Here is a 19753-nt window from a genome sequence, read left to right on the forward strand (position 1 = left end):
GCAGCTGCTCAATGAGGGAAAAGACAAAAACGACGAATGCAAAGAGGAAAACGAAGGCAAAGAAAGGTTTGGAAATACTACTGAATTTATTGACTATTTACACACAAGCAAAAAGAAAGCAGTCACGTTTATTTACAAGCACATAAGACGCAGGTGACACAGGGAAAATACTAGCTTATACAGACTTAATTAACCCAGGACAGAACAAACAGAACGGGGATGGGAAGGGGGAGATTTTGGGGATGGGAAGGAAAGGGGATCTATTCTCTTTCACTGGTGCAATGGAGTACTTCAATTAATGGGAGACACAGCTTTACTCTAAAACACAGAATAAGAGATAACTATCAACAGGGGTATTATATTACTTGGCTGATGTGTATGCTTGTGGACTAATTATGGGATGCCCTTTCACCTTTACACAGCTCCGGAGGTAGGGGGGCGCAGAATAAACAATAGTAATAATAGTACAGCACACAATAAAAAAAATACAGTCCTCATCTCCGCAACAATATATATATATACATATATATACATATATATATATATATATATATATATATATATATATATATATATATATATATATATATATATATATATATATATACAGTGGAACCTTGACTTACGAGTTTAATCCGTTCCGTGACCGAGCTCGTAAGTCAAATTGCTCGTATCTCAAATCAAATTTCCCCATTGAAATGCATTGAAATGCTATTAATCCGTTCCAGCCCGCCAAAAACCACACCAATTTTTTTTTAAATATACAGTATATATAAAAATATCTCGCGCTTTATATTTCACCTGTATGCAGCATACAAGTTGGCAGGATGGCCTGGACTGGAGGTACGCACACTTGACTCTAAAGTCTAAACTGTCCAGCCTGGGTTTGAATCCCGACCCAGCTATAACCTGTCATGGGTGAATCACAGGCAGGGTGATTCATCAATGGGTGTACCGCTAAACTGGGCGCCCCGTTTGCGTCCCATTAGTTGTTGGATGTTAAGGATCTCACCGTGTTTTCCACAAAGAGAAGGCGAGCTATCGCCGGCACTCTGAACAAGTTGACGGCAGAGATACTGTACTTGCACGGCATGATAACCACGTGTCGCACGATCTCTTGTCATGGTCCACAAGATTATCACAGAGAGGTGCAGCTTCCAGCGTTTCGAGATCTGATCCAGGCCTATCCAACGAGACCGGTCCCAGCGTTCTAGGCCCGGTGGTTGTCTCAGACGGACCCGACAACGGCAGTGTTCGTTTTAACTCGATTCGATTCGAGCGCCGACGTGCCGGCGAACAAAACCGGTCATATCTTTTGAACGCGTGGCTCGATTTTTACAAAATAAACTTTTTCTTGAAGGTCTGAACCGTGCGCTCAAAACGATACCGAGTTTGACCCTGAGAGAGCCGTTTTGCGCCGGCAAAGGCGCCTTGTGTGACGTGAGGACCACGTCGTGCTGCATAGATTATCATAAATTATCATATCATTATCGGCGGCGTTATATATCATTAGCGCTATACGACAGAGATACTGTACGTGCACGTCAAGATAACCACGTGACCGGAGCCCACCTGGCGGCGTAAACTCAAAATAACCGAAATGCGAAATCTAAAATGCAGCGCTATACTACGACAGAGATACTGTACGTGCACGGCAAGATAACCACGTGACCGGGTGGCGAAAGCTCGTAACTCGGATCTCGGCTCGCATCTCAAAGCAATAAACTGCCAGAGTGACGGCTCGTATCTCGAAAAACTCGTAAGTTGGGGCACTCGTAAGTCGAGGTTCCACTGTATATATATATATATATATATATATATATATATATATATATATATATATATATATATATATATATATATATATATATATATATATATATATATATACAGTCACGTGAAAAAGTAAGTACAACCCATGTAAAGTTTTGACTTTTTCAACATACAGCTATTTGATCTTCATTTCAACAATATTGATAGATAAAGGTGATATAATATAACAAATATCATGAAACATTTACATTTTGTAGTCCATTGTATAATTTAAATAAACATAAATGCAAATTTCGCATGTGGAAAAAGTAAGTACACCCTTGGCTCTAATAGTTGCTATTGCCCCCTTTGGCAGAAACAACCTCAAGTAGGCGTTTCTTATAACTGTCTACCAGTCTCTGACATCGACTGGGAGAAATTTTTGCCCACTCCTCCATGCAGAATTCTTTCAGCTGTGCGATGTTTGAGGGGTTTCTTGCATGTTTCTTGCATGCTCGTTTCAAATCCCCCCCACAACATCTCGATGGGATTTAGATCCGGGCTTTGACTTGGCCATTCCAGAACCCTCCATTTCTTTCTTTTCAGCCATTCCTTGGTGGATTTACTGGTATGTTTAGGGTCATTGTCATGTTGCAAGGTCCACCTTCGGTTGAGCTTCAACTTGCCGACAGATGGCCTCACATTATCCTCAAGCACCCTCTGGTGCAATGAAGAATTCATAGTGGATTCTATGATGGTGAGCTGCCCAGGCCCTGATGCAGCAAAACTGCCCCAAACCATAATATTTCCACCATCATGCTTTGCAGTTGGTATCAGGTTCTTGTGGTCAAATGCTGTCTTTGGTTTTTGCCAAACATGTCTTCTGGTACTGTGGCCAAATAGCTCTACCTTTGACTCATCTGTCCAGAGCACATTGTTCAAGAAGTGCTGGTCTTTGCCTAGGTATTCATTTTCAAACTTTAGTCTTGCCCTGATGTTCTTTCTGGACAGCAAAGGTTTCCTCCTGGCACACCTCCCATGTAGATCAAATTTGTGCAGCCTCTTTCTAATGGTAGACTCATGCACTTTGACATCAACAGTGGCAAGAGCTACCTGAAGGTCCCGTGATGAGATTCTGGGGTTCTTGGAGACTTCTTTCAGCATCTTGCGGTCTGCTCTCAGGCTGAACTTGCTGGGGCGACCTGGCCTGAACAAGTTGGCAGTTGTTTGGAATCTTCTCCACTTGTAGATGATCTTCCGGACAGTCGAATGATCGATTTCAAATTGTTTGGAGATCTTTTTAAATCCCTTCCCAGACTCGTTGGCATCTATAACATTCTTTCTGAAGGCCTCAGAGAGCTCTTTTGATCTAGGCATGGTGACGCCACACACTTGAAGAACAAAGAGCAAACCAAACTAAATGTCTGAGGTTTAAATAAGACAGGTTCCTCCAAGATCCTCTCTAATGATGTTCAAATCATTTGCACCTGACCTGGTGCACCTGATTCTAATTTTAGGTATTTGAAGTAGTGATAAATGTAGGGGTGTACTTACTTGTTCCACATGCGAAATTTGCATTTATGTTTATTTAAATTATACAATGGACTACAAAATGTAAATGTTTCATGATATTTGTTATATTATATCACCTTTATCTATCAATATTGTTGAAATGAAGATCAAATAGCTGTATGTTGAAAAAGTCAAAACTTTACATGGGGTGTACTAACTGTACTTACCTTTTCACATGACTGTATAATATATATATATATATATATATATATATATATATATATATATATATATATATATATATATATATATATATATATATTATATCTATCTATAATTCCAGTAATCTCTGTGTGTGTGTATGTGTGTGTGTATGTGTGTGTGTATGTCTGTGTGTCTGTGACCGCTGTTTCTCGACAACCACGGGTCCGATATACTTGAAACTTGCCAGGTATATTGCTGGGGACCTGAGGATGTGCCTTTTCAAGGTTTCATATTAATCGGAGAAGTAGTTACCGAGCTATGTCCAAAAAACGATTCAACCAATCAGAGAGCAGCGAGCTATCACGTGTGCCGAACGTGGCGAACAGACTCTGCCTCGGACGGCACATTTGAGAGCGTATTCATTTATTTCACGTTGGCAAACTATGTTGGCGTTAAACTATGTTTTAAAACTAATTAAAACTAATTTGCGATTCTTTCGCTTTCCTGCGCGTTTGTGCACGCTATGGCGATTTATTTACCAAACTCCGCAAGCCGTTCGCTTTGGACCAAACCATTTCATGTAAATAGAGGGGGGGGATTGTCACCGTACTCGCAAGCCGTTCGCTTTGGACCAAACCATTTCATGTAAATAGAGGGGGGGGGGATTGTCACCGTACTCGCAAGCCGTTCGCTTTGGACCAAACCATTTCATGTAAATAGAGGGGGGGGATTGTCACCGTACTCGCAAGCCGTTCGCTTTGGCTTTGCGAATGGACCAAACCATTTCATGTAAATAGAGGGGGGGGATATAATTTTAGATATATATATATAGTACGGGCATGCCCTAGTATACTCAAAGGCAAAAGTTATTGCGACACAAACAACAAACAGAATCAGTGTTAAACTTTGACTGCCGTGAATGAAATGTTTTTTTTGTTGTTGTTTGTTTTTTTGTATACTGAATCGAGGCTCGTGAAAGAGCTAAAAACAAATTACATGGAAAGATAAATGTTTCAAGGTATGGTAACGATCAACAGTCCATAAGAACAGCGCACCTGGCATTTGCAAATGAGCCACAACACAAGAGGGGCTTCCCAAGCAAGTTAACACGGTCAGTAGCGAGTGTGTCCACCTTATGCATTGATGCAGGCCTGGCACCTTTGCCTCATTGAGGCCACTAAACGTCGATGAAAGTCCTGGGGAAGATCATTCCATATCCAAGGAAGGATTTGGCGGAGTTCCCGCAGCGTTGTTGGAGGATTCGGATGACGTCGTAAACGTCGCTCCATTTCATCACAGACGTGTTCAATGGGTGACAAATCAGGGGGATCTTGCGGGCAGGGTAACACATTAACATTGTTCTGATTAAGATACTGCTGTGCAACTCGAGCAACGTGTGGTCTGGCGTTATCGTGTTGAAACGTCACTCCAGGGCCGTTCTGTTGCAAAAACGGTAAAGCGGCCATTTGCAAAATCTCGTCTCGGTACCTCACAGCATTCAAGTTCCCCTCAATCACAATCATTGGCGTCCTTGCTGCAGCTGTTATCCCACCCCAGATCATAACGACCCCCACCTCCAAAACGATCCCCTTCCAGAACACATGGCCTGATGTAAAGTTCACCTGTGCGCCTGTCGACACGTGTCCTGCCGTCAGCTCAGTGAAGAAGGAAACGTGACTCATCGGTGAAGAGAACTCTTCTCCACTCACGTGCTCCCCATCGCAAGTGTTGTCTGCTCCACTGGAGACGTCGACGTCGATGTTCTGGTGTCAGAATTGGCCGGCGGGCTGGGTTCCAGAACGATGAATAGAGGTGTTTTTCTGACTTCTGCACTTCTTAAGACTGCATTGAGTGGAAATGATAAGTGTCTGGTTGTCTGGCCTTTTAAAGTGAACATTGCTGGCCATTTTTCTCGAATGTCATGCTTCTTGCAAATTTTGTGCAATTCGAACAACTGCTTGGTTGCGTTTCTTCGACCATGTTAACACACTTTCTCTGGTTCAAATCCAAAAATTCATTCACAAGTTTCCCAATTAAAAAATTCCATGTCACAATAACTTCTGCCTCTGAGTATATACAGACTTGGCATTTAATATGGAATTTTTTTTTTTCTTGACTTGGGTTTACTTTCTGAACTCAGTATATAAATCTGGTGAGTTTATTTTGCACTTTGGTGATTTATTTGTTTAAAGAACCATGTCACCGATTGTCTGTCGCAGCAAGAAGTCAACAACAGGATTATATCACAGGTGGCGTGGCAAAATATACGGACAGGTGCATTTGATGATTGGCTTCACAGTCGGGTATACAAGGGTTGTTGCGTTCTGTATTAGTGGAAAACAACTGCTGCACATCTCCAAAAGTTATTGCCGCTTCCTCTGGAGATGATCCGTCAACTCGACAATGCTGTTTGTCATGGAGTGGTGGCTTTACGAAATTACGGCATGAAACAGCGTGCTATTGCTCGGCAGTATGGCATCACTCAAGATCAGGTGTCAAAGATCCAGAAACGAAATGCTCAGAGAAGTGTCCCTACTCCAATACTGAGTCCAGGACGTCCCCGCAGAACCACAAGGAGGGATGATCGCCAGCTGCACCGGTTAGTCCGCAATGGCCGTACCAAGTCAGCTAATTGGCTTAGGGCTGAGTGGCAGCAACTGACAAATGTGCCTGTATCCAGAAGGCCAGTCAACCAACGACTGGTTCAAGCAGGCTATCGTGCCAGGCGTCCCCTGAGAAAGCCATGCCTGACCAGAGAACACCGCCAGCGCTGATTGCAGTGGGCCAGAGAGCACCGTCAATGGCAGCCAGGACACTGGAATCACGTGATCTTCAGTGACGAGTCTAGATTTCTGGTCTATCGTCAAGATGGCCACGTCCGAGTGCGCAGACAAGTGCATGAAGCCTACAACAAAGATTGTATAGTGCCAAGAGTCCAAGCTGGAGGTGGTGGGGTGACCGTTTGGGCTGCTTTTCATGCAGGGGGCAAAACTGACCTGATTGTTCTGAATGGAAACCTGAACCAGTTCAAGTACAGGGCCATTCTGGAAGAAACATTGCTTCCATTTGCTCGTGCAGCCTTTCGAGGAAACTTTGTCTTCCAAGATGACAATGCATGGCCTCATCGTGCTCGCCTGATCCAACACTTTCTTGCTGACCATGGTGTAGAGCATATGGAGTGGCCTGCCATGTCCCCGGATATGAATCCGATAGAGAACTTGTGGGCAGAATTAACGCATCAAATCGACCACTTGGACCAGCAGCCGACCGCTGTGCGTGAATTGCAGCAGGCTATTGTCACTGCATGGCAAGCGATTCCTGTCCAAACCTTGGCAAATCTCGTGAACAGCATTGCCTCAATGTGTACGTGCTCTCCTGAATGCTCGTGGGGGTTACACGAAGTACTGAACTGTAATTTTACTGTCCATAATCCCAGTCGTAATTTAATTTGTTTTTGTTAAAAAAAAATTTGGCTAATGTGCAAAATAAAGAGCTACTTCTGGAAAACGTACAGAAGTTTAACACAGTACTGTCCATGAATTGAGTTCGATATCAGTTTACATCACCTTCAAGGATCAATTTATTTGTTTCGAAATGTCAAATGTGGTTTTTGTTTCTTTTAAAGGTCACATTAACAAAATCTAGAATAATTTCAACATAATTCCAATGAACTTTTGGTTCGAAGACATCTTGAAAACTAAGTTCACCCCAACAAAAAAAATATTCCATATTAAATGCCAAGTCTGTATATATATATGTATATATATATGTATATATATATACGTAGTGTGCTCAAAAAGTATCCGACCTTTATTCATAAAAGATACTCGCATCCAGATAAAAAATTTTTTATAATAATCTCGTTCAAAGTAGTCCCCTTGGGCTGCCACACACTTCTCCCAACGGTTCTGCCACTGTCGGAAGCAGCGCTGGAACGCCTCTTTTGGGATGGCGCGCAGCTGGTCCGTCGCATTCCGCATGATGTCTTCTCTGGAGTCGAAGAAGACGGTCAGCATGACTTTGACATTGCTGCGGACCTGCCTTGCTTTTTTTGGCCTCGGGGATGTTGGATGCTTCCATTGTGATGACTGCAACTTGGTTTCTGGGTCGTACCCATAAACCCAGGACTCATCGCCAGTGATCACTGTGTTGAGGAAGCTGGGATCGCTGTTCACAGTCTCCAGCATGTCCTGTGCGATCTCCAAACGGAGTTGCTTCTGCTCAATCGTTAGCAGCTTTGGTACGAACTTCGCTGAGATTCTCCTGAAGCCCAAATCCTCCTTCATAATGGAATTAACGGTGTTGAATCTTGCGGATCGTTTCCACTTGGGAATCGCCAAGCTTTACACAAAATTTGATGCAGTAGCGTTGTTCAAGTTTTTCCGTCATTTTGTCAAAAACGAAAATCCGACGGCGCTCACTTACATGTCCTCACTCATCGGCGGTCTGCCGTCGAATGACAGCTTCTGCAGGTGGGAAAAAATTCACACGTGCGCATTAGGATCGCCTACATACGTGCACCAATCAACGCCTCCCTAGCTTCTTCTTTTTTTTTACGCACGAAAAATAAAGGTCGGATACTTTTTGAACACAGTAGTATATATATATATATATTATATATATATATATATATACTGCCTCACACCGGCAGCTGGCTACGAGCGCAACTCCGCACCATTTTATGTGCGGTGGTTTAGAGGCGACGAACGACCGGCAAGCCTTACCAGCCATTTGGGAACGCAAAGCTGAGTGCCGGCCCATTACCAAAACATTATTTATTTTCTTTCATTAGCTTTTCCCCTTCCTTGTTTGTACACGTGACTGAGTGGAGACTTCTCAATTAGGAATTTTAGTTTTTCCTCACCTTTCATTATCACTTGCATTTATTTTCATTAAATCATTATTTGTCACATTTTACTTTTCTTGTGCTGTGGATTTTGCTGTCCCATCTGTGTTTATGGGTTCGGATAACCCCTCCGTGTGCTCCCGATCAGGTTAGACTTCAAACCTTCCCGCGCGTGTCACTACCGCCAAGTTGGGTATACGTCTTGGCGTAAAGCTCATTTTGGTCATTCGTCCTCTTGGGGTCTTAACCCAAAGTTACGACAATATAACTTAATATACAACTTAACAATACAATATAACTTAACAACAATATAACTTAACCCCAAGTAAACCCCCAAGTTAAGACAAGGGACACGACAATATGTTAAGAGATTTTCTTTTCTTCAGCAAACATTAAAATTGTCCTAGTATTATTTTGTTGCAAGTTAGTAGGCAGATGTCTGAACAGCTGACGGGAATGTTCTGTGATTACGAGTTATGAGGTTGCTGGTATGAAAAGTGCTGAAATTTGATCTGTAGGTGTCGTGAGAAATAGTAATTTAAACGTGGATACTGGTTTATATGAAGTTTGATTCACCAGTAAATAATATACGGTCGGGCCACCAAAAAAAAACCTATCTAGGTGGCCCAGGCAGACCACAAAAAAGAACAAGATGGTATTCACAGAATACTTACCCTCGCAGTCAACTTGATGCGAGCCAACTATTCTGTTTTTGAAGGGTTTTGATCTTTGATCCAATATGGCTGCCCGACCACATGAGCGATGACATCATAAATATATATTCTCTAATATAATTGTTGCGTAGGTCACGCTCAATAAATTTCAAACTGATCAGACGAAGCGTTGTTGAATTATGACATCATAATTAAGGCACCAATGACATCATGGTTAATACTTATTCCCCATATGGAGTACTTGACAATGAGCCATGTTTAAATTTTTTCCATGGAGTGGTTTCAGAGATAGATATGTGAACTTTTTCAAGATGGCACCTGTACCACATGACCTATAACGTCATAATTATCATTAAAATATTCCACAGGAGTTGTTCCTATGGTGAAAATTTCGTGTCAATCGGACCAAGAATTGCAGTGGAAAAAAAATCATTCTGATCGAAACAAGTGTTGTACTTGTTGAATTATGGTCATAATTAAGGTACAGATTACATCATAATTAACATATATTGTTCCCCATGGGGAGTGCTTGACAATGAGCCACGTTTCACAACTCCATAGATCTCAAATCCATTCATTTTCGAGATCCAAGACCCGTTCTCATCACAACTCCATAGATCTTGAATCCATTGATTTGCGAGACCATGTCACGTTCTCATCACAACGCCACAGATCATGAATCCAACGATTTGCAAGACCATGTCACGTTCTCATCACAACTCCAGAGATCTTGAATCCATCGATTTGCAAGACCATGTCACATTCTCATCACAACTCCATAGATCTTGAATATATTGATTCGCGAGACCATGTCACGTTCTCATCACAACTCCATCGATCTTGAATCAATGGATTTGCGAGACCATGCCACGTTCTCATCACAACTCCATAGATCTTGAACCCATCTATTTGCAAGACCATGTCATGTTCTCATCACAACTCCATAGATCTTGAATATATTGATTTGCAAGACCATGTCACGTTCTCATCACAACTCCATAGATCTTGAATATATTGATTTGCGAGACCATGTCACGTTCTCACCACAACTCCATAGATCTAGAATCCATTGATTTGCGAGACCATGTCACGTTCTCATCACAACGCCATAGATCTTGAATCGATTGATTTGCGAGATCATGTCACGTTTTCATCACAACTCCATAGATCTCAAATCCATCGATTTGCGAGACCATGTCACATTCCCATCACAACGCCATCGATCTTGAATCCATTGATTTGTGAGACAATGTCACATTCTCATCACAACTCCATAGATCTTGAATCCATCTATTTGCAAGACCATGTCACGTTCTCATCACAACTCCATATATCTCAAATCCATCGATTTGCGAGACCATGTCACATTCCCATCACAACTCCACAGATCTCGAATCCATTGATTTACAAGATACATGACATGTTCTCATCACAACTCCATAGACATGGAATCCATCGATCTGCGAGATCCATGTCACGTTCTCATCACAATTCCATAGATCTTGAATATATTGATTTGCGAGACCATGTCACGTTCTCATCACAACTCCATCGATCTTGAATCAATGGATTTGCGAGACCATGTCACGTTCTCATCAAAACTCCATAGATCTTGAACCCATCTATTTGCAAGACCATGTCATGTTCTCATCACAACTCCATAGATCTTGAATCAATGGATTTGCGAGACCATGTCACGTTCTCATCACAACTCCATAGATCTTGAATCCATTGATTTGTGAGACCATTTCACGTTCTCATCACAACGCCATAGATCTCAAATCCATCGATTTGCGAGACCATGTCACATTCCCATCACAACTCCACAGATCTCAAATCCATTGATTTACAAGATCCATGACATGTTCTCATCACAAGTCCATAGACATGGAATCGATCGATCTGTGAGATCCATGTCACGTTCTCATCACAACTCCATAGATCTTGAATATATTGATTTGCGAGACCATGTCACGTTCTCATCACAACTCCATGGATCTCGAATCCATTGATTTACGAGACCATTTCACGTTCTCATCACAACTCCATAGATTTCGAATCCATCGATTAGCGAGATCCATGACATGTTCTCATCACATCACAACTCCATGTATCTCAAATCCATTCATTTTTGAGATCCATGACATGTTGTCATCACAACTCCACAGATCTTGAATCCATAGATTTGTGAAATCCAGGACATGTTCTCATCACAATTCCATCGATGTCAAATTCATTGATTTGTGAAATCCATGACACGTTCTCATCACAACTCCATGGATCTCGAATCCATTGATTTACAAGATCCATGACATGTTCTCATCACAACATCATAGATCTCGAATCCATCGATCTGCGAGATCCATGTCACGTTCTCATCACAACTCCATAGACCGTGAATCCATCGATTTTCGAGATCCATGACACGTTCTCATCACAACTCCATAGACCTTGAATCCATCAATTTTCGAGATCCATGACACGTTCTCATCACAACTCCATAGATCTTGAATATATTGATTTGCGAGACCATGTCACGTTCTCATCACAACTCCATAGATCTTGAATATATTGATTTGCAAGACCATGTCACGTTCTCATCACAACTCCATAGATCTTGAACCCATCTATTTGCAAGACCATGTCATGTTCTCATCACAACTCCATAGATCTTGAATCCATCTATTTACAAGACCATGTCACGTTCTCATCACAACTCCAAAGATCTTGAATATATTGATTTGCGAGACCATGTCACATTCTCATCACAACTCCATAGATCTTGAATCAATGGATTTGCGAGACCATGTCACATTCTAATCACAACTCCATAGATCTTGAATATATTGATTTGCGAGACCATGTCACATTCTCATCACAACTCCATAGATCTTGAATATATTGATTTGCGAGACCATGTCACATTCTCATCACAACTCCATAGATCTTGAATCAATGGATTTGCGAGACCATGTCACGTTCTCATCACAACTTCATAGATCTTGAATCCATTGATTTGCGAGACCATGTCACGTTCTCATCACAATGCCGTAGATCTTGAATCCATCGATTTGCGAGACCATGTCATGTTCTCATCACAACTCCATAGATCTCAAATCCATCGATTTGCGAGACCATGTCATATTCCCATCACAACTCCACAAATCTCAAATCCATTGATTTACAGGATCCATGACATGTTCTCATCACAACTCCATGGATCTCGAATCCATTGATTTCCAAGGTCCATGACATGTTCTCATCACAACATCATAGATCTCGAATCCATCGATCTGCGAGATCCATGTCACGTTCTCATCACAACTCCATAGACCATGAATCCATCGATTTTCGAGATCCATGACACATTCTCATCACAACTCCATAGACCTTGAATCCATCAATTTTCGAGATCCATGACACGTTCTCATCACAACTCCATAGATCTTGAATATATTGATTTGCGAGACCATGTCACGTTCTCATCACAACTCCATAGATCTTGAATATATTGATTTGCAAGACCATGTCACGTTCTCATCACAACTCCATAGATCTTGAACCCATCTATTTGCAAGACCATGTCATGTTCTCATCACAACTCCATAGATCTTGAATCCATCTATTTACAAGACCATGTCACGTTCTCATCACAACTCCAAAGATCTTGAATATATCGATTTGCGAGACCATGTCACATTCTCATCACAACTCCATAGATCTTGAATCAATGGATTTGCGAGACCATGTCACATTCTAATCACAACTCCATAGATCTTGAATATATTGATTTGCGAGACCATGTCACATTCTCATCACAACTCCATAGATCTTGAATATATTGATTTGCGAGACCATGTCACATTCTCATCACAACTCCATAGATCTTGAATCAATGGATTTGCGAGACCATGTCACGTTCTCATCACAACTTCATAGATCTTGAATCCATTGATTTGCGAGACCATGTCACGTTCTCATCACAATGCCGTAGATCTTGAATCCATCTATTTGCGAGACCATGTCATGTTCTCATCACAACTCCATAGATCTCAAATCCATCGATTTGCGAGACCATGTCACATTCCCATCACAACTCCACAAATCTCAAATCCATTGATTTACAGGATCCATGACATGTTCTCATCACAACTCCATGGATCTCGAATCCATTGATTTACAAGGTCCATGACATGTTCTCATCACAACATCATAGATCTCGAATCCATCGATCTGCGAGATCCATGTCACGTTCTCATCACAACTCCATAGACCGTGAATCCATCGATTTTCGAGATCCATGACACGTTCTCATCACAACTCCATAGACCTTGAATCCATCAATTTTCGAGATCCATGACACGTTCTCATCACAACTCCATAGATCTTGAATATATTGATTTGCGAGACCATGTCACGTTCTCATCACAACTCCATAGATCTTGAATATATTGATTTGCAAGACCATGTCACGTTCTCATCACAACTCCATAGATCTTGAACCCATCTATTTGCAAGACCATGTCATGTTCTCATCACAACTCCATAGATCTTGAATCCATCTATTTACAAGACCATGTCATGTTCTCATCACAACTCCAAAGATCTTGAATATATTGATTTGCGAGACCATGTCACATTCTCATCACAACTCCATAGATCTTGAATCAATGGATTTGCGAGACCATGTCACATTCTAATCACAACTCCATAGATCTTGAATATATTGATTTGCGAGACCATGTCACATTCTCATCACAACTCCATAGATCTTGAATATATTGATTTGCGAGACCATGTCACATTCTCATCACAACTCCATAGATCTTGAATCAATGGATTTGCGAGACCATGTCACGTTCTCATCACAACTTCATAGATCTTGAATCCATTGATTTGCGAGACCATGTCACGTTCTCATCACAATGCCGTAGATCTTGAATCCATCGATTTGCGAGACCATGTCATGTTCTCATCACAACTCCATAGATCTCAAATCCATCGATTTGCGAGACCATGTCACATTCCCATCACAACTCCACAAATCTCAAATCCATTGATTTACAAGATCCATGACATGTTCTCATCACAACTCCATAGACATGGAATCCATCGATCTGCGAGATCCATGTCACGTTCTCATCACAACTCCACAGATCTTGAATCCATAGATTTGTGAAATCCAGGACATGTTCTCATCACAATTCCATCGATGTCAAATTCATTGATTTGTGAAATCCATGACACGTTCTCATCACAACTCCATAGATCTCGAATCCATTGATTTACAAGATCCATGACATGTTCTCATCACAACTCCATAGATCTCGAATCGATTGATTTACAAGATCCATGACATGTTCTCATCACAACTCCAGAGACATGGAATCCATCGATCTGTGAGATCCATGTCACGTTCTCATCACAACTCCATAGATTTTGAATCCATCGATTAGCGAGATCCATGACACGTTGTCATCACATCACAACTCCATGTATCTCAAATCCATTGATTTTTGAGATCCATGACACGTTGTCATCACAACTCCACAGATCTTGAATCCATCGATTTGTGAAATCCAGGACATGTTCTCATCACAATTCCTTGGATGTTAATTTCATTGATTTGTGAAATCCATGACACGTTCTCATCACAACTCCATAGATCTCGAATCCATCGATCTGCGAGATCCATGTCACATTCTCATCACAACTCCATAGATCTCGAATCCATCGATCTGCGAGATCCATGACACGTTCTCATCACAACGCCACAGATCTCGAATCCATCGATCTGCGAGATCCATGTCACGTTCTCATCACAACTCCATAGATCTCGAATCCATCGATCTGCGAGATCCATGACACGTTCTCATCACAACGCCACAGATCTCGAATCCATCGATCTGCGAGATCCATGTCACGTTCTCATCACAACTCCATCGATCTCGAATCCATCGATCTGCGAGATCCATGTCACGTTCTCATCACAACTCCATAGATCTCGAATCCATCGATCTGCGAGATCCATGACACGTTCTCGTCACAACTCCATAGATCTCGAATCCATCGATCTGCGAGATCCATGACACGTTCTCGTCACAACTCCATAGATCTCAACTCTTTTTCCGAAAGTCCCTGCCAGATGTGAAGTTCATCTCCGATCGTTCTCGTTTCTCGAGCCCGAATCCAACATCCAACTCGTATAATCAGATCGAGAGTTACAGACAGGTGTGATGAGTAAACCTGTTCGATTCATCGCCGCACAAGAAGCACCGATTTCCGCCTTCGCATCAATCGCCTTGCAAGAGTGAGCGTCACGGTCACGTGATCATGCGAGTCGCTTCTTCGCTGCCATCGGCGCAGGTAACCGGGACGACAACGCGCATCCGACTCCAACCTTACACAGCACGCACCACTACAACAAATAAATACCGCTCAACTACCCACATCGGCCATCGGCACCCTCACGCCGTTCGGCACCGACAGGTAGCACCACCAGGTGTTCGCGAAGAGGCCCCGGCGGTTTATCATGGGAGACGGGAGCGCTTTATTCTTCGGCAAAGCCCCACGGGCCGCACGAGGGTCGTTTCGCGGGCATTTTCCCGCCGTGGTCCCATCAACCGATCACAACAACACAACTACCTGAGGTAGCTGGCGCCGCGTACGTAACTCCGAACCCGCGCTCGCAGAGACCTCGTACCTGCCATTCCGGCCCAGGAGCACGTTTGTCCACGTTTGCAGGCCGCATGACGCACACGTAGTCGAGCTAGGCGGGCCGGGGTAGTCGTACATTGTAAAAGGACGGAAGCCTCGACCCGGTACGAACACCGTCGCGCATGATAAAGTCAGAGCGAGGAAATCTCACCTGTGTACCTTAGGCCTCCTGCTCCAACAACGAAGGAAGCGAAAAGCGAGTCCAAAATGAATCCTGAGCGAACGTCTACAAACTACGTACGTTGTTCAACTTGGACCAAGCGAGCGGCTTCCTGAGGCCCAAAATCACCACACTGTATAAACTACTAACACCGACGAGGAGCGACGCGGTCAACACCTGGTGTGACCTCAACCACCGAACATCGGCGACGACGTGGACCCCGAGCCCTTTCCTCCACACCACCACTAGACCCCCGAGCCCTTTCCTCCACACCACCACTAGATCCTCGGCCCTTCGACACCACCACTAGATCCTCGGCCCTTCGACACCACCACTAGATCCTCGGCCCTTCGACACCACCACTAGATCCTCGGCCCTTCGACACCACCACTAGATCCTCGGCCCTTCGACACCACCACTAGATCCTCGGCCCTGCCCGCACCGACATGGCGTCACCGCTTTGGCGCGAAGCGACACAAACCGAGATCGCGCACCAAGTCCAGGTCCACGGCGCCCGCGGGACCAACACGCACCGCGATTCGACATTAGCTGCAGCGAGGACCGCGACGGGCGACCTACCGTGTAGTCGCTGCGACACCAAGACCCCAGGTGGCGGCGCCTTGTCCGATTCTCTCACGTTCGGGTTCCGTGCGCCACGGGCCGCGCTCTCACTCTCTCGTCGACCTAGCTGCTGGCTCTCTCAGAAGATCGGAGACACCTTGCTCCGTGTCCGCCCAAGACGACCGGTCCGGCGCCACTCGCGCCGCACTCTTCCGTGTTTCACCAAACTGTGTGCTCGAGTACCGCGGCCATTTCCCGACTCACACGATCCCTCGAGGCACGTGGTTGCTACACGTCACGTGATAAGATTTCTCCCTTTTTTTTTCTTTTTTCTCTTCGACCCTCATCTGTCACGTGACGTCACTCCCAGCGCTACCCGGGTTTGGCCGCGTGGCGACATCACAACTTAAAAAAAAAAGTCTCTGTGGTCACCTCGACCATCATAAGGTAACGATCGGATAGTTTGGTGGGGGAGGCAAGTGGTATTCGCTGTAGTTATCTCGAACATCATGCGGGAATAACATGGTAGTTTGGGGGGCACGTGGTATTCGCTGTAGTAATCTCGAACATCATGCGGGAATAACATGGTAGTTTGGGGGGCACGTGGTATTCGCTGTAGTTATCTCGAACATCATGCGGGAATAACATGGTAGTTTGGGGGGCACGTGGTATTCGCTGTAGTAATCTCGAACATCATGCGGGAATAACATGGTAGTTTGGGGGGCACGTGGTATTCGCTGTAGTTATCTCGAACATCATGCGGGAATAACATGGTAGTTTGGGGGGCACGTGGTATTCGCTGTAGTAATCTCGAACATCATGCGGGAATAACATGGTAGTTTGGGGGGCACGTGGTATTCGCTGTAGTAATCTCGAACATCATGCGGGAATAACATGGTAGTTTGGGGGGCACGTGGTATTCCCTGTGGTTATCTCGAACATCATGCGGGAATAACATGGTAGTTTGGGGGGGCACGTGGTATTCCCTGTGGTTATCTCGAACATCATGTGGGAATAACATGGTAGTTTGGGGGACACGTGGTATTCGCTGTAGTTATCTCGAACATCATGTGGGAATAACATGGTAGTTTGGGGGGGGCAAGTGGTATTCGCTGGAGTTATCTCGAACATCATGCGGGAATAACATGGTAGTTTGGGGGGCACGTGGTATTCGCTGGAGTTATCTCGAACATCATGCGGGAATAACATGGTAGTTTGGGGGGCACGTGGTATTCCCTGTGGTTATCTCGAACTTCATGCGGGAATAACATGGTAGTTTGGAGGACACGTGGTATTCGCTGTAGTTATCTCGAACATCATGCGGGAATAACATGGTAGTTTGGGGGGCAAGTGGTATTCGCTGTAGTTATCTCGAACATCATGCGGGAATAACATGGTAGTTTGGGGGGCACGTGGTATTCCCTGTGGTTATCTCGAACATCATGCGGGAATAACATGGTAGTTTGGGGGGCACGTGGTATTCCCTGTGGTTAGGTCGAACATCATGCGGGAATAACATGGTAGTTTGGGGGGCACGTGGTATTCCCTGTGGTTAGGTCGAACATCATGCAGGAATAACATGGTAGTTTGGGGGGCACGTGGTATTCCCTGTGGTTATCTCGAACATCATGCGGGAATAACATGGTAGTTTGGGGAGCACGTGGTATTCCCTGTGGTTATCTCAAACATCATGTGGGAATAACATGGTAGTTTGGGGGGCACGTGGTATTCCCTGTGGTTATCTCGAACATCATGCGGGAATAACATGGTAGTTTGGGGAGCACGTGGTATTCCCTGTGGTTATCTCAAACATCATGCGGGAATAACATGGTAGTTTGGGGGGCACGTGGTATTCCCTGTGGTTAGGTCGAACATCATGCGGGAATAACATGGTAGTTTGGGGGGGCACGTGGTATTCGCTGTGGTTATCTCGAACATCATGCGGGAATAACATGGTAGTTTGGGGGGCACGTGGTATTCCCTGTGGTTATCTCGAACATCATGCGGGAATAACATGGTAGTTTGGGGAGCACGTGGTATTCCCTGTGGTTATCTCAAACATCATGCGGGAATAACATGGTTGTTTGGGGGGCACGTGGTATTCCCTGTGGTTAGGTCGAACATCATGCGGGAATAACATGGTAGTTTGGGGGGCACGTGGTATTCGCTGTGGTTATATCGAACATCATGCGGGAATAACATGGTAGTTTTGGAGGCACGTGGTATTCCCTGTGGTTATGTCGAACATCATGCGGGAATAACATGGTAGTTTGGGGAGCACGTGGTATTCCCTGTGGTTATCTCGAACATCATGCGGGAATAACATGGTAGTTTGGGGGGCACGTGGTATTCCCTGTGGTTATCTCGAACATCATGCGGGAATAACATGGTAGTTTGGGGAGCACGTGGTATTCCCTGTGGTTATCTCGAACATCATGCGGGAATAACATGGTAGTTTGGGGAGCACGTGGTATTCCCTGTGGTTAGGTCGAACATCATGCGGTAATAACATGGTAGTTTGGGAGGCAAGTGGTATTCGCTGTTGTTATCTCGAACATCATGCGGGAATAACATGGTAGTTTGGGGGGCAAGTGGTATTCCCTGTGGTTAGGTCGAACATCATGCGGTAATAACATGGTAGTTTGGGAGGCAAGTGGTATTCGCTGTAGTTATCTCGAACATCATGCGGGAATAACATGGTAGTTTGGGGGGCAAGTGGTATTCCCTGTGGTTTATCTCGAACATCATGCCGGAATAACATGGTAGTTTGGGGGGCACGTGGTATTTGCTGTAGTAATCTCGAACATCATGCGGTAATAACATGGTAGTTTGGGGGGCACGTGGTATTCCCTGTGGTTTATCTCGAACATCATGCGGGAATAACATGGTAGTTTGGGGGGGACGTGGTATTCGCTGTAGTAATCTCGAACATCATGCGGTAATAACATGGTAGTTTGGGGTGCACGTGGTATTCCCTGTGGTTTTATCTCGAACATCATGCCGGAATAACATGGTAGTTTGGGGGGCACGTGGTATTCCCTGTGGTTTATCTCGAACATCATGCGGGAATAACATGGTAGTTTGGGGGGCACGTGGTATTCCCTGTGGTTTATCTCGAACATCATGCGGTAATAACATGGTAGTTTGGGGGGCACGTGGTATCCCCTGTGGTTTATTTCGAAGATTGGGCTTTCGGAGATTTTCGAGGTGCAAAGTTTTTCCTTTTTTCCAAGATGGCGGCCGAACCACGTGACCGATGACATCATCATTAACATATTTTATTCCACATGGAGAGTTCTTTACAATGAGCCATGTCTCAATTTTTTC

At 44.1% G+C, this 19753-nt stretch overlaps 1 protein-coding gene across 4 annotated transcripts in view; it reads right to left on the reverse strand.

The window, feature by feature from the left end:
* LOC137429055 (uncharacterized) overlaps nucleotides 1–16730 on the reverse strand; it is a 346812-nt gene extending 330082 nt beyond the window's left edge. For 2 of the 4 annotated variants that reach the window (XM_068119076.2, XM_068119074.2), the window contains exon 1: nucleotides 16445–16730. The gene's annotated coding sequence lies outside the window, so the exon portion shown is untranslated. The remainder of the gene's footprint in view (nucleotides 1–16444) is intronic. The other 2 variants (XM_068119077.2, XM_068119075.2) reach the window with 1 other exon arrangement.
* Nucleotides 16731–19753: the final 3023 nt, after the last annotated feature.

This window comes from Myxine glutinosa, chromosome 6, assembly GCF_964187855.1.
Source record: "Myxine glutinosa chromosome 6, kmMyxGlut1.1, whole genome shotgun sequence".
NCBI lineage: Eukaryota > Metazoa > Chordata > Myxini > Myxiniformes > Myxinidae > Myxine > Myxine glutinosa.